Raw genomic sequence first — 26,443 nt, 5'->3', positions numbered from 1 at the left:
TTGATGCAGGGACATGCTAATATGGGTCTGATGCACTGGGGGAATGTAGTACAGTGTAGTTATGTAATACTGTGTAAGGTGTTGTCTGCTTGCATTTGTTGTGGGTACACATACAGGTGTGTTTACCTTATTAGCCAGAATGCATTATTGCTGTTAGTACCACTGACTACCTGTAGGCTGACATGCTGTATTCTGTTTGTCTTCCAGGTGTCTGTGTGTCTGCAGGCTGTGACCCTGCAGACATGACCAAGAGGAAGTATGGCAGAGTGGGAATACACCACCCATGTCATAGGTAAGGTACACCTTTATATGTACATCTACAAGGTCTGTATGCATGCAACAGTGTGTGAATGACACTGTTATTAGACAGTGTGACCTTCCATACATACCCCTGTCACAGACAGGTAGCCTTCATACATGTCACCTCAGTGTTATGTACTACCACAGGCTCATACATACAGAATGGGTTACTACAGTACTGTCAACAGGTCCCTCACAAACATAGCCATTACATTAACCACAACAGATTCACCTGGCAACACTTGTTGGCCCTGCCATTTCTTTCCCATACACTCAACCCTGATGCAGTTGGTGAGGGCATGCATGAAATGTGTATGACAGGTTTGTGCTATGTATTCCTGTGTTCACAGGGTGGAACATAGAAGCAAAATGGTATATTTTTTGTATATACTCAGTCAGAACTGACAAAGGGGATGTGCATACAGCAACACAAACACAGGTGGCAATAGACTGATTATTAAAGGTAAATATCCACTTTGATGCACTGTACTACTACATACACGATATGACCCACATAGATGATATGCATGGGACATTATCCACTATCTGTTACAGTTTGCACTGTTGTGAATGCCCTCATGGATGGTGAGTTAACCCACCAGACATAGCATCTGGAATCATGTATTGCTCCTACAAGCCTGCACAAGAGCTGGGGTAGCAGATGTTGTATCAGCATAATGTTTCAGTCAGGTATGATACCTGATGCTGCCATATGTACACTCACTGTGGCTTATTTGGCAACAATATCACATACATGGGCATTGTTAAGGGACACAGACCACTTATAGATTGCAAACATCTGGATATTCCGGACATATCTGTACAGAGGACTGGTATGGCCTGTACAATGGTTTAACATGATGCATGTGAGGCAGATGCCAATACCACACTATATAAAGTAATGCCATCAGGAGGTGGTAGCCAGTCATGTATGGTACACACATCAAAATGGTATAAACCACACAGTATATGATTCTCACACAAACACACATGCCAGTATTGAGATTAGAACTCCTACCTATCTATTTATGTCTACTATAGTGTTACACAGTTATCAGACACACCATGAAGCTTATACAGTCCAAAGGTACTTCTAAGATGAATGACATCAACATGACTAGTACATTAGGGTGAGGGGATGTGTAGAGGGTGGTACACAACTCTATAACCCACACACTATGATTCACACACACACAGACACAGACACACACACACACACACACACACACACACACACACACACACACACACACACACACACACACACACACATATGCACATGCACACACACACACACACACACACACACACACACACACACACACACACACACACACACACACACAGTTAATTGCCAGTATTGAGATTAGAACTCCTACCTATCTAGTTATTTCTACTATAGTGTGACACAGTTATCAGACACACCACAGAGCTTACACAATTCCACCCACTCCAAAGGTACTTCTAAGGTGAATGACATCAACAGGACTAGTAAATTAGGGTGAGGGGAAGTGTAGGGGGTGGTATGCAAGTAAATTAGGCTGGGGAAGTGTAGAGGGTGGTAAACAACTCAAAATGGTATAAACCACACAGTATATGAGTCTCACACAAATACACAGACAAACAGTTCCCAGTATTGTGGTTAGAACTCTTGCTTATCTAGTTATTTCTACTATAGTGTTACGGAATTATCAGATGCACGACAAAGCTTATACAATTTCACCCAGTCCAAAGGTACTTCTAAGATGAATGACATTAACAGGACTAGTAAATCAGGGTGAGGGGATGTGTAGAGGGTGATACACAACTCAAAATGGTATAACCCAGACACTATGATTCTCTCTCACACACACACACACACACACACACACACACACACACACACACACACACACACACACACACACACACACACACACACACACACACACACACACACACACACACAGAGTTACTTGACAATATTGAGATTAGAACTCCTGCCTATCTAGTTATTTCTACTATAGTGCGACTCAGTTATCAGACACACCACGGAGCTTACACAATTCCACCCACTCCAAAGGTACTTTTAAGGTGAATGACAACAGGGCTATTAATTAGGGTGAGGGGAAGTGTAGAGGGTGATATGCAAATAAATTAGGATGGGGAAGTGTAGAGGGTGGTATACAACTCAAAATTGTATAAACTACACAGTATATAATTCTCAGACAAATACACACACAAACAGTTGCCAGTATTCCAGTTAGAACTCCTGCCTATCTAGTTATTTCTACTTTAGTGTTATGGAGTTATCAGATGCACGACGGAGCTTACACAATTTCACCTTATCCAAAGGTACTTCTAAGGTGAATGACATCAACAGGACTAGTAAATTAGGGTACACACACACACACACACACACACACACACACACACACACACACACACACACACACACACACACACACGTTATCAGATGTGCCACAGAGCTTATACAATTTCACCCAGTGCAAAGGTACTTCTAAGGTAAATGACATCAATGGGACTAATACATTAGGGTGAGAGGAAGTGTAGAGGGTGGATATGCACACCTCCAGACTAGTATCCCAGCATAATGCATCTGAGATACTTCAGGTACAGCTGACTTTGGGTAATAGTGCAATCCAAGTCATAGTCTGCTATGGGTCCACATCCATGTCCCTAGACTGTCAATCCACATTCCTCAACAGCATGGCATCTATCAAGGTACAACCCAACACTGACATAGTAGGAGACTTCAGCTACCCCTCCGTCAACTGGGAAAAGTACCCAAGCAACAATAGGCTGGCCCAATGTTTCCTGAAATTCATCACTTTCAATGCCCTGGACCAGCTCATACTGACCCCCAGTACAGGATATAACAACCTTGTCTTGTGATGATTACTTACATATGGGACCATTGCTCAACAACAGTAGACAATCCCTACCTGGTCAGATCCAAACATGATGTAATCACCATGGCAATTCACATCTCACCCACAACCCACACAAAGGTAACCACCTTGATAAACCTCCCCAAAGCTAATTTGGAGTCATATAAACAGGGGTGGATGACTTCTCTGCACCATTGCTAATAGAAAATAGCTGCATGATGGTTGCCTCATACACAAATGCATTGTACAAACATGCACATGAATGCATGGTACTAGCCATAGCCGACAGAACCAAGACACTGTCCTCCAAACACTGGAAGCCAATGTGATGGTCCCCTGCCATTACTAAAGTGTACAACAAAAGGAAGACACTGTTGCAGAAAAGGGTGGTGTCCCTAGATTGTGGTGTGTGGTGTCTCAACAACAATGTGAGATCCCTCATCTACAGCCAGCTATGAAGGCAGAATTGCAGCAGATACTGACAACAATCACAAAAGCCTTTGATAGTTATATTAACATACTCCACAGCAATACCCACAAGTACTGTGAGTTACTGGACAATGCTAACTTCTATCCTGAACCAACAGATACTGGCAAAAGTCTTGCCAACACATTCAGTGCCAGCTTTACCCTTCACTCCCCCTAAGGGAACAATCACAACGGCAGATGAATACCAGACATTACTGCATCCCAGGTTAGACCTGCATTGTCCACAGTAAAGAATACAGCTTCCATGGCACCCAAACATATCCGTGGCTGTGTTCTACATGATGTACAAAGAGACCTGGCACCACATCTGTGTGCCCTGTTCAGTCACAGCCTCACCTCAGGCTTTGTCACTCCAAAAGAGCACAATGCTACAGTCATCCCTCTCTATAAAGGGGTAGCAACTACAGACCCTGGGGATTATTGGCCCATTAGCCTGATGAGTCTACTATGTACAGTTATGGACTGTATCATCAGGGACCTGATTGACAAAGAAATAGGTAATCTCCTAACTCTGGTGCCCACACAGTTTGGCTTTGTGAATGGCAGATCATGCCTGCTCAACCTGGTTGACTTCTTTGAGTGAGTCACCAAGGCTGTGTATGATGGTAAGGCACTGCAGACAGCCTACCTCAATCTGGCCAAGGCTTTTGATACCATTCCTCAATCAGGAATTATTGATAAATGCACCAAATTAGGCATTAAACCCTATATCAGTAGGTGGGTTGCAAATTGGTTCACAGAACACACAGTGTGACAGTGGCAAACTCCAGGTCTGACTGGCAAGCAGTCATGAGTGGAATCCCACAGGGATCAGTACTGGATAGTCTCCCGTCCAGCATCTACTTCTCAGGAGTCCAGCCCAACACAGAGGAACTCTGGCTGACCAAGTTCACAGAGGACCTCAAGCTGGGAGCCATCGTTAACTCCCCAAGTGATGCAGGCATCCTAAAGAAAATCCTCACTGAGACCAATGAGTGGTGTGGAAACCATGGCCAGAAGCTTAACACCACAAAATGCATCATCATCCCCTTTGGTAAAACACTCAATTCCCAGTAAGTACCACATCAATGGGAGCCCAGTGAACACTGTAGGCGTTATAAGAGATGTGGGGACACAGATTGACAGCAACTTCTCCTTTAACCACCACATTGCCACTGTGGTCAGGAATTCCTTCTATGTGGCACATCACATTACCAAGACTTTTGCATTCAGAAAGACAGAGGTAATCATCTCTGTCTACTCTTCCTTCATTAGACCACTCATCAAGTATTATGGCCCATTTGGCATGTACCTCACTAGACACCTACAACAGCTAGGAAGGCCACAGAAGTATCTCACAAAGTTTCCTAGGCATTAAACACATTTCTTACATAGACAGACTCAGTAGAATCCAGCTATTCTCTATGTCATATCACCTAGTTAGAAGCTATCTGTGCTTGAATTACAAAGCCATGTCTAACCCAGCTCTTTTAGAAATGTTACATATGAAGACATCCCAATCCCTGCACAGCATACATTGCAGAGACATCTACCTCATTACCACAATTGACACAACATGCTGGTGGGACAGGTCCCTCACCAAGAGACTGCACATGTCCTGCAATGCACTTCCCATACATGTCATGCAGAGCATCTAGCTAACCCTGTTTCACAGAAATCTTGATGACTGGATGGGTAATAGACAGTTCACCCCAAGGATCACTACAGTGGCTCTACTTGATACAGGCACTGGGAAGTAACATCGGGTGGCACAATGGCAGGGGCCTTCTATGGTCTAGGCTTGTAAAGGCTCCTGGACCATTAGCCTACTACACACTTATGAGCCTATAAGAGGGATGACATCAGCAGGACTGAAAAAGTAGGGCAGTGGGTGGAAAACATATCAAAATACTTTTGCCTACAAACATATGCACCCATGTGCTGGATACAAGAGTAGAACCCCTGCCTAAGTAGTTATTTGTACTATAGTGCTAGGAAGTCATCACACATGCTACAAAGCTTACTGGGCTGATAGCTGGCCAAAGGTACTGATATGGGGAATGACATCAGCAGGACTGATAATGTAGGGCAGTGGGTGTTAAAATTATCAAAATACTTTGCCCTACAAATAGACACACTTACCAGATGTAAAAGTAGAACTCCTACTTAAATAGTTATGTATACCACAGTGTTAGGCAGTTATCGCACATGCTACAGAGCTTACTGAGTTGAGAGTTGACCAAAGGTACTGATATGGGGAATGACATCGGCAGGACTGATAAAGTAGGGCAGTGGGTGGGAAACATATCAAAATACTTCTTCTTACAAACACACTTATGCACACACATCTGCCATATATAAGAGTAGAACCCCCAACTAATTAGTTATTTCTATTACAGTGTTAGGAATTTATTGCATGCCCTACTGAACTTACTGGGCTGACAGTTGGCCAAAGTTGCTGATAAAGGGAATGACATCATCTGGACTGATAAAGTGGGGGTACTGGGAAGTGTTGTGGGGAGAATGGCCTAAAACTGTTTCACCTACAAACACATAACTCCCCTCACTCTTGCGCACACAACTGTCACAGACACAGTTGCCAGTATTGGGTTTAGAACTTCTGTCTATCTAATTATTTGTATTATAGCGTTATACAGTTATCACATGCGCTACAGAGCTTATATGGATAGTAGGTGTTCAATAGTACTTCTAAGGTGAATGACAGCAGCAGGTCTTGTGCAGTTGGGCAATGTGAAGTGTACTGAGTGGGAACAGTCTCCTAATACTTAGACCTACAGACACACACACACACACTCACACACACACACACACACACACACACACACACACACACACACACACACACACACACACACACACACACGCAGGTGATGTGATATTATAAACCTAGCCTCAGTACTATTACACAATGGGGGTCACCTTTTATGCTTGCATGTGTCACTGTTTAACACCAGTATGCCACTGCAGGACATCACTATATGCCATTCAGGGTAGTCATGTGTGTGACCCATGCTGCTGTGTCTGTCCCCCTGTGTCTCTCTGTCTATCACTGTCTGTCTTCCACTTCCCCATATCTGTGTGTGTGTATGCTTGAGATATATAGTTATCTATTGGCCATATATGTCTGCAAGTGAAAACAGATGTGGATATATTACATATGGGCCACCTACAGCTAGCTTAGAGTAATCCTGTATGATGTGTGTGTGTGTAGGGACAGTTAAGGTGTACATAGCTGTCTGTATGCACAGATATATCTACACAATATAGTCATATTGACCAATGTAGGTTCCAACATGTCCTGTGATTCTCTAGTGTAGGAGCATGCCCAGTGTGACCTTGTATAGTTAGAGTGGGACTCCATTCCACAGATATCTGTACTCCGGTCCAGGGTTTTGTGTTTTACAGACATACCTCTCAGAAGTACAGAGGACTTTCCTTTGTGTAATGGTTTGTTTTGGCAGACATTTTCTGACATATCTGTATTCTGACAGTGCAATATATTGTCTCATTACCTAGTGTCAGACATCCTCAAATCATCACAGTGCTTTACCAGAGGAATACTAGTTGTATGATGCATAGACTGATAGTATAATGGCAGTTATGTACATTCTTGCCCAATGAAGCCAGTGGGAGGTGTGTCTACAGCCAGTTGAGTGATAGTCCAGCAAATTGTTGATATACTGGCTGGGGATCTTCTGCTTATGTGGTATCTGTGTAACCTGAGATGTGATACCTGTCTGCTGTACATTTTTTGGCAGATTGTCCCGGTGGTTTGATAGAGGTTTTGTCCAGTCTGCATAAGCATGTATTTTTATGGCAAGTTATTTCAGTATAATTGAAGAGTGATGTTACAAAATATTGAAAGACATTACTGTGTCAGCCTACATAACCTTCAGACAATTCCCGCTACTGCAAACCCCTCACCCTACCAACTTTCTCAGTATGTCAGGGCAATATTTATCACACATGCCTATCATTGTGCCTTTGTTCCACATTTACTTCTGCCCTTATTCAGACATGTTGCTGTCAGAGGTTTGGTGTTATGGGTGTGGGTACAGACTGCATTGTACTGTGCAGGCATGTCCTTTATATACAAAATCAGAAATAAAACAAGAAAAAAAGCCATATTGACAATGACCACTGGCAACAGTACCAAGAAACATGATTATTTACAAAAGACCTAGCACCATGGCTACACAGCCTTCAAGAAGTCCATTATATGTATAGTATATTCCACATAGCACTGTGACTTTCAGGTATGTTAGTGGCAGAGCAATAGGTGTCACTGACATGCATAATTGTTGGCACTGCAGTTATCTGCACATGGCCCTGTGACAGAGAGCCTGTACCTAGACAGTACAAGATGACAGCCAGGAGAACATGCTGGCCAGATCCTGACAGTATTGACCACACATGGACATAGCTCATTGACCCCTGCATATTGAGCACATGCAACATGTTTTCATGTGTACTGGGACACCCCTATCAATCTGTGTTATGCTGCTATTTCCCTGCAAACATACATGTTACTGCATTTCTGTGGGTATATGGGGGGGTGCACACCTGTCAACTGTAGACATTTGCAGAGACTGTGCTGATATTTGCTTTACATTTTGATTCCATTTACCATACTTTTGTGCCCTGTCTTGGGGACTACAGGTATCTCACTAAAGAGCACAGGTGAGATTGTAATGGCATACATTTGCATGTCAGACTTGTTACCCTTCAGAGCCTTACTGCAACTGTGAGACCTGCTGTGCTATGACTGTGTGGGTCTGTAGGGGGGGTGATTCAACATTGCTGCCATGTGTGGAGCTTTTCCAGACATTTCTCTCTGGTTTTCTACAACTGACTTGCTGTGTGGGTCTGAGGGGTGGGTATGGGACCCCACACTGGCATCCATGGCTGTGAGCTATGACCCCCTAGTTAGTTGGCCCACACATATACTGCAGTGGTATTTGCCACCTTAGGTACTACTGCATAGTGTTGGGGGACCAGTATTGGGCAGACATTTCCTAGTGTCCCACATAGCTGTCAGTTGCCTACTGCTATCCCAGTAGTCCACCCCATTCCCTTGCATCCATGCAACAATACCATACATATGCTAGCAGAACATACTGATACATTAATTTACTGTTAAGCCAACTGACTTACCTTGTACCTCTTGCAGTTGTGTGTAAGGAGCTTGAGGGCTGCCTATGTTCAATGCACACAGTACACTGCCTATACATGATAAGTTGCAGGTAGTGTGATGTGTGTGTCATCCCTTTTTACTGTGTGTGCGAGTAGAGAGAGGTGTCAGTCCCTGGGTGCCTACAGTGTCACTGTGTGTGCTATGCATTGCCTCTTGGACATGCCAGGCCATACTGGGCATACCTCCATCTGCCTAAAGGGACAGGCTCAGGGGGTTCCTCATCGAAGTCCCTCTGTGCCTGTGGGGACCTTGACAATGGTGGTAGGCTGTGTGGCCCTTCCCCAATCCTGTTCCTGCTGCAGCTGTTTCCACAGGATCATATTGTGTAGCATGGCACATACTATGAACACGTGTGCACATGTGACTGGAGAGTACTGCAAGGCTTCACCAGATATGTCCAGGCATTGGAACCATGACTTGAGCATCCCAAGCACATGCTCTATAATGATCCTGGTTTGTGTGTGTGCCTCATTATGGCATCGTTGCATGAGTGTGTGTGCATTTCTGATGGGTGTCATCATCCAAGGCTCCAGTGCATAGCCAGCATCCCCCACCAGATGCCCATACAGGATGTCCCTCCCTGGCAAACCCCTGATACAGCTGTGAGGAATGCCAGATGTGGGAGTCGTGATAGCTTCCAGGGCTGCCAGCACACAGATTCATAATAATGCCCTGGGCATTGCACACGACCTGGAAATTGATGGAGGAGAAGTCCTTGTGATTTATGTAGACCCTATCCTGCTCACCAGGTAGTGCTTTGATGTGGATGTGCGTGCAGTCTATGGCTCCCAGTACCTCTGGGTATTCAGATACTCAGTGGAAGAGACAGATATTGCTGGTCAATTCTTCACGGGTGTTGGGGAAGTATATGTGGTCATGGGCATTTGGTAGCATGGCATCTGAGAACTGGTGGAGTACTCTGGATGCAGATGTCTTTAACACCCCCATGATATCCCCAGTAGGTTTTTGGAAAGTACCTGTAGCTAGTATTCTTAAGGCTACACATACCTTAGTATCCACTGGGATGGGCTCCCCTCTGTTCGTTCTGGATGTGAGGTGAGGCCGGCACAATTCCACAATATGCTGATGTATGTCGCTGTCCACCCTGTAGCACTCTATTATCTCTAGGTCATGTAGCCCCTGGTAGGTTACCCTAGTTCTGAACACTCTTCTCCTCCTCCTCCTGAGTCTGGGGCAGTCATCAGCATTATCCTCTTCACCACCGTCAGCCTGCAGCATATACTGATGTAGCAAAGCGATGGCAACCCCTAGCATTTTGTCAGTTAAAATTCCCAAGTTTACTCTAAATGTGCAGAGTTTGTAGGAAAAACCAGACTGAGGGGTGTTTTCATACTTAATAATGGTGTGCTGCAACTACTGCCTGTGTGATTGGGTCTATGATACATTCTAGCTGCCAGCTATATTACTCATGGCTTTGAATTGGCCACTGTGAGTGTTAGAGGCATTAGTGGTAATTTGTGCATGTTTGTCTTTATTCTGCTGTTGCCTTTTTTAATTATTTTTTACTTACATCTCCTCCCACTTTCAACTATGCAGCCACCTGCCAGCTGTATTATCATGTGCTTTGCCTGCTCTTTGTAAGTCGCAAGAGTCCCATATTAGTGATTTCTACTTCATTTCTCCTTTATTGTGCTGTTGCCCTTTAATTTACATCTCCTCCCATTTCAGCTACACACCCACCTGCCAACTGTATTATTGTGTGCTTTACCTGGCCCATTGTGAGTTGCAAGTGTCCCATATTAGTGATTTCTACTTCATTTCTCCTTTATTGTGCCATTGCCCTTTATTTTATTTTTTTTACATCTCCTCCCATTTTCAGCTATGCAGCCACCTGCCAGCTGTATTAATGAGTGCGTTCAATGGCCCATTGTGTGTTGCAGTATCCCATATTGTTGTTTGTACTGCATTTCCCTTGTTCTGCTATTTCCTTTTACTTTTCCTATGTCCTTCCTGTTTAATCCCTGGTGTGCCACCCAGACCCATTTAGCTAGTGTAAGCAGCATGAAATGGCCCTCCCCTGGCCATGAACATGCTCCTCAGTTCATGGAATAAGACTATACAGCCTCAGACGCACTCCCTCAGTTAGCTGTGCTTAGTTAAGCACAAACCTGGTCAACAGAGCCCCAATGTGCTTACAGCAAGTACGACACACCCCATTTTCATGTTATTTGCTCCTCCTGTCTACATGGTGGTGTTAGAGCACCTACATGGTTTGGTGCAGTGTGACACTTAGAAGAAATATGTGATTCAGTATAAGTCCCCTCATTAACATACCCCACTGCCTTAATCCCTAGTTACTGCACTACACACAAGCCTTCCCTGCCATTGTTTACTTTCTGCATGCCATTGACTATAATGGCAGAAAGCAGTTTTCTGTAATACTTATGTTTTCCCACCTTTTTTTATTTTCTGCCCCCTTCCATTTGCATGCCACTTCCCACACATTCAATGGCCGAGAAAAATAAAAGTTTATTTTTTATTCATGGGGAGCAGTTTTGCATGCCAATAGCCATATATTTGGCCACTGGCATGCATAACTGTTCTAATACATGCTTTATTGAGAGCTGGCATGCCTCTGTTGTGTTTTTTGCAGGCATTTGAGTTTCAGATTTCATACCCTTCAGAAAAGTCATACTAATGCAAGACCTACTATTCTATTAACTTTCTAAGTTTATAAGAGCAATATTAAAAAGTGTCTTTATTTTTGGGCCTTTGTCCCACTTCTGTTTATGGCTTGCGAGGTTGAGAGGTATGGCAAATGTGTCAGGGTCATCACCATCAGCCAGAGACATTTCAAATTGTGACATACTTGTTGTACCCCACTCCCCCATGTAGTGACTCTGGATGTGTCCAAGCAAGGCAAGGAGCAGTTATGCAGTGTAAGCATGCAGAGCATCCCCCCATCCAAGGTAGACACAAGTACTACAGTTGCTTTTCATCTATCCTTGATTTTGTAGAATGTTATGGATTTCTGTCATATTTTTATACTGTTGATTTATGCTTCTTATTATTCAAAAAATGCATATTGTTACAGTGCCTGTTGCTTTGTGTTTAAGTAGTAATGCTTTACTGACCATCAGGAAAACCTGTCTGAGATTGCAAGATGCAAGTAAGTTTTAATAAGCATACTGTTAAAGAATTATCAACATTGAAAGCCTTTTTGTTGTTGCCATGCAGAGAATATTTACATAACTAGATAACGTATAAGCCTTAGGTATTAAAATGCATGTGACAATATTTGTAATAAAGGACAGGATTACAATATTTTCAGAAGCTCATTACATTTGCTGGAGACTTGCAGTCATCTTTGCAGGCTTTACCCATAAACTAAACAGAATGCCAATCTATCATGTGTGGTCCATAACCTGTGCAGTAATCCTTTAAGCAATTTATCTTGAGCGTGTTTCTTGTTTGCTGTTCAATTTTTACTTTGATCATGTTTTCCTCATGAAACAAGTAAATAGTTGTCAGGCAACAGGTTATTTTTGGATAAGAAACATTTTTACAAGTGAGGGTATCACAAAGATTTCTATTTTCAGCATGTTACTTGGTACTTTTATAAAACTGAATATAAATTATAATTAGAATTGCAGTGCAAGGAGAAGTGGTTTGAGTTGAGTCTGCTTGTTTTTATACTTGATTTTGACTGGCATTCCAGTAATGTATTTAAAAAGTAATTTATTTTTTCATACGTCACAACCTTTTTGTTTCCATCTAGATATGAAGTAAGCTGTCATGTAGCCAATGCATTGAAATATTTTTTTTTCTTCTCCACTTCATTTTGTCTTGATTGGACTCTCATAATGATGATTTGGCACTCAGGGCAGCATATTTAATTAAAATCCCAGTGTTTGTGGTTTTGAGCATAGCTCCGCCCCTTCTAGTTGGTCACGCCCCTTCCCATTGGCCCCACCCATTCAGCTATCTCCTGCAGCCTCCCTTTGATTTGAAGTCACCAGCCATCACTGATCAGAGGACCAGATGATCAGAGAACTAAGAAGACTTTGCTCTATTTAAGTGGTGGGGCATGATGGTATTAGCCCACAGGTGCTAAAGACCTGCGCCCCACAGCTTGGAGGGCTGCTACTCAGAAAACTTGAGCATCAGTACCCATAGGGTACCTGTGTTGTGGAAAACATCCTGCCTGATTCTGGTACCAAAGAAGGCATGCCCAGGAGATACTTCTGATTACAGGCCTGTGGCACTCGCATCACACTGCATGAAAGTCCTTGAGAGTTGGTCCTGGAAGTACTTTGCCCCAAAGTTAGGTCAGAACTAGACCCCCCCCCCCTCAGTATCTGAATCATGTTGTAAAATAATGTCTATAAAGGATTATTTAGTAATAACTGCAACTCCCATACTGTTAGACTTGTTACCTGATTCAATGATTGTTTTAAGCCATTTTTCCCCATACCTTGAACCCAGTGACCAAACATCATATGAGTCTCTTGTATGAATATTATTTCTGCCTTCAACTTAAATGCTAAATGAATTAATACATTTCTGCTCTTTTTCATTTGTATTGCTTTAACATTCCAAGAATGTATTCTCCACATTGACATTCCTTACTAAAGTATATAATGGGATGGTAGATATGTATTTCTTCACACCATATACACCAATATTTAAAGCACAAATGTAAAAGGAATGACATATAGCACTTAACTCTTCCTGCTAAAATGCTGTGCCTACTCAAACCCTTTCAATGCCAGGAAGAGAGTAGTGTAACAATGCATAGAGAACCATGTATGCAAACAGAATATAAACCTTGGATCCAATTATAATCTCTATGTCTTAACATTTTAACAATGATATTTAGAATTAGAAAACAATTTGAAAAGAATGAGTACAGCATAACTTCCCTATAATCCTTGCAAATCTTGTTGCAGAGCCCCCATTGTGCTGGGTAAACTAAGAGTGAAGAAACATAGTTTAGTAAATGTGCTTAGTCAAGCTTATTGTCTGTAAATATGGCATATTCTGACTTCTTTATCCTGCTACTTGAATGTTGTAGTGCTATCCACCCATTCTGGATGTACTTTCTGATTGATTTAAACACCCATTGCTGCCACACACTTTAGTTATTCATCCATCCTATGTGTAAGTACAGCTGGTGTGTTTGTTGGATTATTAATCACAGTTGTTGTCTAAGTTAAAATCTTTATGTGACAATCACTCTGTAGAAACCTTAAGCCTTCAAAGAGATCAGCATTTTCTTCAGAATATTTGTATTTTGCTTAACAAACTCTGCACTCTATGGCTTAAGATTTCTGAACTTTTACTGGAGTACTAATCATATGAACCCCTACTTATTTGCAGATGGAGCTGTTTACCAATAAAAAAAAATCTGCCTTTATGCACTTTTTTTACTGGAAGTTGTACTCTAGCATCAACACTGGAGTGCTCCTGCAACTATATTAGTCTCAGAAATATCTGAATCAATCAAGAACTTCTAATCCATTATGCTGAATGTCTATGCAAATATTCAGTATTGTTCAGTAAAAAGTTTACAGTACTTTTCACATGGTGCTGTCTTCTTGTCTTAAGTACAAATTCTAACTGTAGTTTGTTATGCATTGCTGATCTGTATGGATTTAACACGCTAAGATGTGGAGAGCCTCAAGACACTATCTGGAGAAATAGCTTTATTACGTACAGTTGCATTCACAGTTTAGAGAAACCTGATCAATGGCTTAAGGTTATGCCTGAATATGGCAAAAACATGCTTACAGACCTTTACACTTTACCTTTTGAGTTCAGTGGTTTTAAAAAAGATATATTCTAACATTATGTTGCACTCTGGATCAGTAGTTAGTTTATGGAGATGTTTGCTATTTTAGTGCACATATATGCAGCTTAAATGCAACCACTTTGTCTTTAATTCATAGCTGTTTTAATCAAACACTTACTCCTGCTGTAATTATCGGCTTGGACTGAATGGGCCCTCATTTTGGAAAGTACTGTGTATACTGACACTGTGTGAAACATATACAGCAATAACAAATTCAACTAAAATCTGCCAAAAATCATTTTAGTTTAGTATCAAAGAAAAGAGAAATCTGCTGTTGTTCAATTCCATTTTATAAACTCTGACAGAGTTATTAAAGTCCCATAAAGCTGATTTCTACCTGTTCACTTGATGTCAGACACCAACTATCTTGAATATCTTGTAGTTACCTGCAAATTTTGTCAGAATTTTAATAGTTTTAGGCTTCCATTTTTACTATTTCTCATCTACAACCTTTATTTTACACACATCCAATTATTTTCATGTAATATATATATATATATATATATATATATATATATATATATATATATATATATATATATCTATCAATAAATTCTTTAGTGTCAGATCTGCTTCCTTTAAAAATGTTCCCCTTAGCTGATCATTTCTGACTCCACTCACAAATATCTGTCTGATTAGAGAATCAGCTAAATCGTCCAACTCATGGCTTTGTAGTCTGTGTTTAAGATCAGTCATATAAACATCTATTGACTCCTTGACCATTAATGTTTACTTAAAAGTGAATGCCTTACATATCATGGATTCTTCCTTAACTCAAAGTATGGTTGGAACTTATTTTTAATAAAGAAATATCATCTGTATTCTCCTCTCTAAAGGTTGTAGTTTTAGACATCCTCACAGCTTCCTGAACTGTAAAATAAAGGAACATTACACACTGCATTTTTCATTTTTACATAGGTCTGCACACTGTAAAATACAGCTCAAATCACTGAATCCACTGTTTAAACTTTTCTGGCACATTCACCTGTAGCTTCAAAATGTTGTTAGTAGTAGTTTAACCATCCTTTGTTAAACATAGAAGCAAACCAACAAAAATACATTGGTGGCTCAGTAAAGCACAAACAACAAACCAACAGAACATGTGCAAGAATTAAAATATCACAAACATAGTTGCAAACGCTTGCTATGAGATTACTGAATGGAAGAAATAAATCATTTCACTGAAAATATGTAAAACATGAAAGCATGGCATTAAAGGTGGAGTTGTCAGCACAACTGCCAAGTATTACTGTTCATCTGCTACAGTCTGTGGATTTGAGATGGTAGAGGCCTCAGCAGAGCACATGCAACACTGCAGAAGCACAAGTCATATAAATGAAGGGCAAGTCTCAAACATATTTTCAGGAGTAAGGTCATTTTGATACTAAATGTAATGACCTGTCTGAGGGTCCCCAGTCCACAAGGGTAGAACATTCCTCAGAGCTGGGACTACAGAAGAACAACAAGACTGCAATATTTAAAAAACAGGAATTTCCACCAGATCAGTACAAGTTAGAAGCTAAGGAACCAGATATGTAGCAGGTTCTGTTTACAGAAAGACTCCTGTTCTGTTGCTTACCAGAAAGTTAATGTCTCTGGGTGTTATATATATAATGCTAACAGCAAAACATTAAAACTTATATTATCTTCAAAAAAACAACATATTATTATGTAAGATCCAAACCTGTATACTTGCTTAATATGGTATCACTTTACTATTGATTTAGTGCAGTGGTGCACAACTTTTTTGTGGGGAGGGCCACTACATGAATTCTTAATGCATCTGCGGGCCACCTCAAAACATAGTAAGTCGTTACAAGTTAACAATAATTACAGGTGACTGGCATTTTTACTTAAGACAGCAGTTATGAAATCGCCTGTTTTCTACATCAACTTTGCATTTAACTTTATTCTCCCTTTCAGCCATGACTTATTACAAACTTTTGCAGAAAGTTACTACTGCTTACAGCCTGTAAGTTATAAACAACAAAGAATAGTTACTTCTGCAGCTAAAAATAGAGGTCTGTGCAACTGCAGTCAATTAGGTAAGTAAGTATGTGCTGGAAAGTTTATGTGACTGGAGTAAGGCATAGCATTTTTTCACTTTTTTAAAACATTTTTGGTTACTCTCTGTGGGCCAGATGGTGTTGCATCGAGGGCCAGATTTGGCCCCAGGGCCAGACATTTTGCACTACTGATTTAGTGGCTCAACTCTCAGCTGTAATGAACCTCATGTTTTACATTCAACAGTTTCAGTAGCTCCAAAGGCAGCCCACTTGCTTTTAATGAAGTAGGATGTATGTTTTATTCTCCCAGTAGGTAATTAGATTATTCTTGCAGTACTCACACTATAGATCATCATGGGTAAGGGGGTGCTACACTCGGAATCATGTTGCTAGATCAGCAACAACAGTTTTTCTAGCAAAAAACTCCAAAAATATTTCACTGGAAACATTTTCAGTGAAACTAAGAGGAAATATTTCTCTTTTTTATTTTTATTTTTTTTTTTGCAGAAAGAAAAGTCTGCACCCCATGTGAGGGGACACCCCCACACTTGACAAAATTATAGATACTTATTATTCTGAGATCATGCAACAACAGAGAAATGGGAATTCTCCACTGTCAGTGAAAGTACTTTTAGCAAAACATTTTCTCTGAAACAGCAGTCACCAGAACTGCCACAGAGCTAATGATAGCCTGCCCCTGCACTCCTGAGTGTCCCATCATTCGACTGAGATGGTAAAATGAGGGCCTCATCTGTCTGATCTGAAGGTAGCTCATGTGGATACAAAAGATCACAAGGCACTTATCAATATTAATATGAATCCTTTTTTACATCAAAAATAACTATTTACAAAATATTTACATACTTACAAATATGTACTTGTGTACAAATATATAAATATACAAGTCTGTTTGTATGTATTCATAATTTCCATTACAATCTTATTACATTTTCATTTCTATTAGACCTCCACTCCTTCTTCCTTAGCCACCATTAGATTTTACTTAATATTGTTGCTAAAATCCATTTACCATTAACCATAATTTAATTTATTCTTTCATTCCATATAACCATTATAATATAAATAACTTTTTTTTATTCTAACAAATTCTTTGCTTTTGTTTTTATAATAGCCATATTTAATCATGTCATGTTTATTTTACCCACTTCTTTTCTATCTTTGAAAAAAATCTTCTTTACATAGTTTTCCCCGTAACATTTTTACTCTTTTACATTTCAAAATCACATGTTCTATAGTTTCTTCCTCTTGATAATGTAAATATATTTTATCACTTTTCTTTTTATATGGTATATTTCTGTTTACTGTCAATTATCTATTACTAGTCTCGACAAAAAATCTTGACATTCTCCTTTCTGATTATACCATTTGCTTCTTATTTTTATAGCTTTTATTTTTTTCATCTGTTAGACTTTCACATAATTTTACATAATAATGTTTTATCATTACATTGTTATGCCATACTTTTCCATCTTCTCTGTATCATCAGTTTTTATTTTCCACAGAAATATTTTTTCTTGGTAACATTTTATTTCTTCATTTATACACTCTTTTTCTCTTTTTACCATACCCTGAATTTTATCATACTTATATTTATATATTTTTACCACTAATCTCTCAATGTTTTGATTTATCTGCTTTAACACTTTGTACAAATATAATGAAGCAGTGTATACCACTAGGTTAATTAACCTTAAATCTCCTTCGTCTTTATTTACATACAAAACTCCTCTTTTTACAGGGTTTAATCTAGAACCCCATATACATGAAAAAAATATCTGCAACAATTCCTTTTCAAATGCTGTTGGCAACATCAGTACACTTGCTAAGTATGCTATTTTGCCACCAGTATTCAGTTTTCCAAATAAGACTTTTTTCTGAATGATAATTTATATGTTCTCCAGGAAAGACACATTTGTTTTATTTCTTTTATTTTTCCCCCCTTGGATCCTACTTGCATCTTTATTCCTAAATGTTATATCAAACACAGAAATTTCATTCATGATAAAATATATACCCCAGACTTTATTACATCACTTGAACCTTTACCTTTCTCTTTATTTAAAGCCAGCCCTATCACCTCTAGACACCAATTTGTGTAAATTATTACTTCTTTCATCTAAATTTTGTTTTTTGCAATTATTATAAGGTCACCTACATATGTTAACATGACTGGGATTATTACCCCTTCAGGTGTTATATACCCTGCCTCCTTCATTTTGTAATTTATTTCCTATACTATCACATTCATACATAATGCAAAGGGTATACAAATCATTGGACACCCCTGTCTTACACAATTCTTCATATATACATCCTGGCTTAACCAGCAATTTACAAGTATTTTTACTTTATTATTACTGTGTGCTGACATATCTATTTTTTTTACTTTCTCACTTATATTATATCCTTTTGTTATTATCCATAAGATTTCATGTCCAATTGAGTCAAATACTTTATTAATGTTGCCTACCATGATTTTCACTTCTTCTTTTCAATTCCTAATATCATTTATTACTTCTTGAACTATCATTAGCAATTCTTGACAAGCCTTCTCCTTTATACTATATATGCTATCTTCTATAATATTTTCCATTTTACTTTCAAATCCCTTTTGTATTATGTTCATAAAGATCTTATAATCATTATATTCAGTCCTACTGGTCTCCAGTTTTTCATTGTCTTCTGTCTTCCTTCTTCAATTTGAATTTAAGTATTCAACTACATAATTCTTTATATGCAAAACCTTCATTTAACCAGTCATTCAAAATCTTTAAAAATATATTTTTTGCCAATCCCTTAAATTGTTATACATTTCATACCCTATTCCATCTGATCCTGCAACCAAATTTATATGTACTTGTTCTAATACTTTATCTAGCTCATTTAAAGAAATCTCCTTTTCAAACTCTTTTTTCTCTTTTTCTGTTAACTTTTTTACTTTTTGTGTTTTATTCACTACCTTCTTTTTTCTTTAAATATTTATTGTACATATTGTGCTACACTATTCACAATATTTTACTGAATTCTTACATTTTTATTTGTCTCATTACACTACTGTCTTCCTTTAACAATCTGCTTAAGTAACATAATACTACTTCTCTTTTTCTTTGTAAAAAATATATTCACATAGATAACAATTCTTGTATTGTTTCATTTCTTTCATATAATTCATTTTCTTTGCCAAAATACTTTCTATCATCTTCACTATATGTTGTATTATATTTTTGTTTCTCTACTTTTCTCACATTATATTACCACTGTAAAAACATGTTTTATATATTTTTTCTTAAATATGATGCACCATTTAGACCAATGTTTATAAAATGCTCTCATAGTAATAAGATCTTTCCATAACTGTGTTACTAATCTCTTTTCTTCTTCATTCCATGCTTTCTGATTTACCATTTTTACTTTTTATTCCTTTGCCTATTTTTATATATTCATTGTTTTCCTTTATCTCTAGCCATATTGCAAGATGATCAGAAAATCATGTTTCAACTACCTCCTCTTCTCCTATAACTAAACCTTCTGATACTACAAAATTATCTATTTTAGTTCTATACATAACCCATTTGTAAGTCTATTAATTTTTGTCCCAAGTAATAATTTACCATATCTTCTAATTTTTTTCTTATATTATTTCCTTTCTTTTTATACTTGCTTCTTAAATCACAATTAAAGTTTCCTGATATTACAATATTTATATTTATCACTACATAGGCTACAATCTGATGAAATAAGCTCTCCCTTTCTTTACAGTTAGTATAAGCATATAATGTTATTATTCTATATACTTGTTATTTCCATTCTAAATTTTCAGTTGTTAACCTTTCCATTTTTGCTAAATGCAGCTACTCCAGAACATCTCTAATTTCTCAAATTCCAGCTTATCTTTCCTCCCCATAGTTTCTCTAGCTGTAATCTTTCTTCATTTGTTAAAAATCTTGTCTTCTAATATAATTTAATCTATGTCACATTTATTACACTATTCCAAAATCCCTATTCTTCTTACTATATTCTTAATGCTATTTACATTTACAGAAAGCACTCTAAACTTGTCATTTTCCATTCGATTCATAGATTCATAACTTTATAGCTAATTACTAGGCTACCTTTCTTAAAGGGTCATTTTAAGCCTAACCAATTTCTCTTCCAAAAGATGACAATCAAACACTGTATCTTGTATCTGTGTCAAGCACCTTAACAATTATACCAACCCCAATCATTAGATTTATATACTCTTTTTCATCCATTTTCTTTCTTTTTTTTTTACTTATCCATTTAAACTTTCTTTTTCTGTATTTTGCCCTTTTACCAATAAAATTATTTTTATTCTTTTACTACCTCCCAGTTTATATTTTCTTCATCACTTATTTCAGAACCGTCTTCTATGTCCTCTTTATTATTTTTATCTCATCTATTTTTTCTTCTATGTCTACTTCTTCTAAAAGTTCTTCTCTTTGTTCATTTTCTTCTCTTTCTTTTTCCTTAATCTTATTTTCATTTTTGTATTTCACCCACAAATGTCCAATTTTGTTACATTTCTAACATTTCAATTCACATTTTTGCATCATTCCCATTTCCTGACAAATATAACATTTTCTTTTGTCACAGTTACTTATCAAATGTCTTTCTTTTCTACAAAAAAATGTTTTGTGTTGTCCCCAATATTTTACAACACCTGTATTCCCCTCCACATTTATCATGCTTGGTATATGTATAATTTTTGGGTCTATATTAGAACACCGAACATTCAAAATGTCGAGTGTTCTAATATCGAACCCTAGCAATCAAAAAAAAGACATTGAACATTTGGAACAGCAATTTTTTTCCTAGGGAAAAAAATTGCTGTTCCAAAACACATACACACAACACAAGCACACTAAACAAACAGCAATCCACACACATACACCTAAACTCTTACACCTAACCCTACACTAAACTATACATACACCACTAACTATCCACTTACCTTACCCCAAACCTTAACCCTAAGGTCCATTACTATCATACAGTCACCTCACCCGCACCCTAACTCACCTAACCCGCCCTAACCCACACGTCCACACAATCGCACACTTACCTGACCCGCGCCCTAACCCTAACTCGCCTCACCCGCCCTAACCCACATGTCCATACAATCGCACACTTACCTGAACCCGACCCATAACTTTCCACCAGAGTGCTGAAAATACCAAAGCAACAGAACCGGACAACCAAATTCTTTCCCTAGGAAAGAATTCGGTTTCTTGTTACTTCGATATTTTCAGCATTTGCTGAAAATGGGTCGATATTAGAACACTCGACATTTCAAATGTTTGGTGTTCTAATATAGACCCTATTTTTTTCTCTTTCTATTTTTTAAAACAATATTACAATCCCAGTCACTAGGCCATAAACCCCTTTTATCATAATCTTTTGCAATGTCCCGTACTTCTTTAAATAAGTTTTCAAATGTCATTTCAAAGTCTCTCTTTCTACCTCTGTTTGAAATTGTACTTTGAAATTGTACTTCAGTTTTCTTTTTTGTTTCCCAAATAAATGCTTTTATCAAATAAAGATTCCATGGGTTATAGTCTTTCTGTTTTCCATATTCTCCAAGAAAAATTTCCATTGGAAAAAAAGTCTCAAACATAATGTCACAAAATGTCTGTTTGTTAGTAAGAACAAATGTTCTTACCTCATGTGCTTTACACCCAAATGAGCTATTAAATTGATCCACACTTCATACCTGTCCATTTTTTGTCTTTGTTACTTTGAATCCTTATCATGTACTTCCATCTTTCATTTTCTTTTGCCTTCTTTTCTGCCACTCCACTGTTGCCTCCTTTCATTTTCTTTTCATATGTTTTGTTTTCTTTTCTATCTCACCACTATTCTTCAGGATTGTCTCTGCATCCTCCTTTTCTGTTTTCTCCATAATTTCCCCCCAGGAAACATCTTCTTTATTTTCTGGCTCACTCTGCACCACCCTTTCTTTAAGTAAATCATCCCACAACCCTTCTGACTGGAGGGCTTTAATTGCACATCCACCATTTGCTGATTCATCTCCATCAAACTGATTTCTTTGAAACAGTTCTTCAGAGTCCTGCACACATTTTCTGGTCCTGATATTTGCTTTCTCTTCCATTTTATTTACCACCCCATCACCTCCTTCTCTCTCCATGTACCTCCCTGTTTCTCAGGGCCACCTCTGCACCTGGGAAAGAAACAAGAAGTGCTCCTTCAAAATGAGTCTCACTCACAATAGTGATGAATACAGGAAGTTCCCCAGTAAGAATACCACTTTTGGTCTCCAATGAAAAAAAAAATATTGGTCTAGTAGGACTAACACAGTCAACAAAGTGTAAATATAATAAAACATTTATTTTTCATTTGACTGCTTCTATCTAATTGATGCAATCTGCTTTTGTTATGTTATGTTATGTTGTTTTCTAGTATAATTTTAGTCCTATTTTATCAATCAGTTTTATTTGTAAATGCAAAAAATAGCATCAGGTTTTAGATTGTATTGAAGTGTGTACTCAAAAATCACAGCAGAACTAGCATGCCAACCTGTACTACAGCTCTGTCTCTGTCTCATGCATGCTAAGGTTGTCCATGCAAAAAGAAGCATACAATCTCAGCCTACCTCTTGTGCAGTTCTGACATGGCTGAATGCCTGGTGCCCCTTTGAAAAATATAAGCAATGTATGGTGTGATCAGCAACTTTAGGATGATTACTAGGGACTACAGAACTCCCAGGCAACCAGAAAAATTTTGAAGAAATACAGTGCAACATGAACAATTTAGGTTTTAATGTGTTGCACTTTATTTCCCCCCTGCAGAAACATACCTTACACTTTTATAGTTTTTAGAGTTTTAAAAAGGAAGATACAAATAAATTTGCTCTCTCCCCAACCTGAGAACAAGTCAAACCAAACAAGTCAAATTGCTAAAATGACAACACTTGCTCTATACACACTCACTCAGTTTGCATCAGCTTACACATTCTCTCTCCAATTACACACACAGACCCCCACACACACACACACACAAGTCTCTTCAACTTTCATACATGCATTCACTAACTCTTTCTGTCTCCAATCCCTCACACACACTCTCTTCAGCTTTCATACATCTCTCTGATCTCTCGTGAACTTTCACTTCTGCTTTCATACATGCATTCAGTCACTCTCTCGCTCTCTCCAATCTCTCATACACACTCTCTTCAGCTTTCATACATCTCTTCAATCTCTCATACACAGTTGCTTCTACTTTCATATATGCATTCACTCTCTGTCTCTCTCTCTCTCACTATTCCATTCATTCAATTCCAATCGACTCAGAGTGTCAATGAAAACCATTTAGTGTGCCATGCTTTCTAGTGGAAATATAAGTTTAAAATATTATTCCAGCCAGGCTTTTAAGTACTGTATTTCAATATCTAAGTCAAATCAGTACAGTGCTTATTGTATGGTATGGTATACAGAGTACAGTATTTGTCTGGTCTATTTTTAATAGTAACTCTCAGGCAACCAGGAACTACACGTATCTGGCATCTACCAATCCCCATTGGTGCTGGTTAACTGAGAGTTTACTGTAATTTACACAAGTCGTGCACTCTTCATAATGACTGACAGGAAATTATAGGAATGTTTTTTCTTGATATTATGGGAAATCTTGTTCGCTTTACAATATGTCTAAAAATAGAACAAACATATGCACACACATTCAAATTGCTACTCTTGTGTAAAATGAATTTCTATGTAAGGGCACACATCTTTAGGAAAATAGACAAACATAGCTTACCACTGAATACTGTACTTCATCAGAGCTACCTATGATTCTGCAGAATGCTGCTAGTTCTCTGAACACTGCTGCTCAGACCTCCAAAAATAGCTTCCTTGGTGTTTGTGGCTTAATGTTCAAAATGTTGGCACACTCGCCAATTCAGTAACTTTATACCTTTTTTGCAAAGCATCTCCATTGGAGCACACGGATAAAACCCTGACTATAACACAAGTGACAAGTCTGGTTAGTGGCTAAAGTGCTTCCAGAGCTGTCTGGGAGTTGGTAATGATGGAGAGGACATACCTGATTGTTTTTCACAGGGTAGAGACAGACAAGGGGATGACATGCTGGTGATGGTGGGATGCTTCTCCTAACTCAGTGCAGATGGGGTCAGGGAACAGCTTTAGTGGTGAGAAGCCAGATAGGTCTGGGGACATGTCCACCCTTGACCCAGACTGATACTTCTTTCAGTAAACATGCCTCATGTCCTTTACATTCTACAGGCATATCACCAGTAAGTGTGGGTGTGGTGGGGTGGTAAGGCCTAGCCACAGAATTCCTCAAGCTACCTCTTGAGCTCCAGTTGTGGCTTTCATACTGACCCAAATATTTCTCTATCTCTCATCTTCACTAACTGTACTCATCTGGGTCACTATTCCATTATGGTAAAAGTTAGTGACCCTTAGCCCAGTGGAGTTAAACTGGAAAAGTAGAAGTGATATAAGCTTGTGGACAAGCATAGGAAGCACTGTGTTGAGAGGGGGTATCAGCACACAAATGCATCACCATACACCCTGGAATGTACCTCTTTGCACAGTACTTATACAAATGAGGTCTAGTACATGAATATCTATGATTTTTTTCCTGCCACACATCTATGTAGCTAGGTAATTAGGTATGCATCTAATGTCCTGTGCCTGCAGCCTCATGCAGGAAACCCATGCAAGTATATATGTTCTGGTTTTGAGCAGCGCCAAACTGCACAGCCAATGATCCAGAAATCATGCTGCATGCATGAATCACAGGCTGACATTTTTGCTACTTGTGAACCTGCCATCATTTTCTGATGATATTCACAAGGCAATGTCTACTGCTACTAGCGCCCAGTACAATAATTCCACAGTGCATAGAGGGGAGAAATGAGGTTTAGTAACAAACCAATTTGTACAGTGGCATCTTCAGAAGGGGATTAGATAGATATTAGTGGGTGGTAAGAGAGTGGAGGGATGAAAGGGTTAAATGGGAAGGTGGGAAGATAGGGAGGAAATGAGGTAAAGGGGTGGAGCTTAAGAGGTTTAGACATGTGTAGCTGGGTAAGGGTCACATTTTGGTGTGAACTTGCTATGGCAGGTTCTGCGTCCACGATGACCTGAGGGTACTGGTTGGTCAGGTAGGCCTTGGGTGGTGGTCTATGGAGGAGGTGGGTACTGTTCACTATATATTTGTTTATTTATTTATTTTCTTGTGTTGTGTTTGGTGGTGTTGGCAGGGAGGAGCAGGGTAGGGTGGTCCGAGTCATGTTTAGAGATCAATTGTGAGTGTGGTTGGTGGGGCTTTGAGCGGAGTGTCCTTGTCAAGGGTAGAGATTGCAGTGAAGGGCAGTTCTGTCTCATAGTTTTAGCCATTTTCTGTAACATGTTAGGTAAGGTAACATTGCAAAAGACCATCCTTTGGAAGAGTCATTCTAAAGCAAATTCATCGATTTCTACTGTTAAAAGCAAGGACATTTGCCATTGAGTTAGTTGGGCTTGCCAGATCTGTGGGTGGGGTGGTCCCTTCTCTTGGGTCCCGGGATGGCTTTTGTTGGGGCAGTGTTTCTCTTTCGGTTTCCAACTCCATTGCTGGAGTTTGGGTTGTTTGGTGGATTTTCTCAGTTGTGGTTTTGTTTTGGTGGTGGTTGGTGCACCATGGCTGTCTATTCAGGTGGGCACAGTGGTCTCAGTGTTTGGGTTGGATC

Source organism: Protopterus annectens, chromosome 4.part0, assembly GCF_019279795.1.
Source record: "Protopterus annectens isolate FY-2018-M chromosome 4.part0, PAN1.0, whole genome shotgun sequence".
Lineage (NCBI taxonomy): Eukaryota > Metazoa > Chordata > Ceratodontiformes > Protopteridae > Protopterus > Protopterus annectens.
This window is presented reverse-complemented; position numbering follows the sequence as displayed.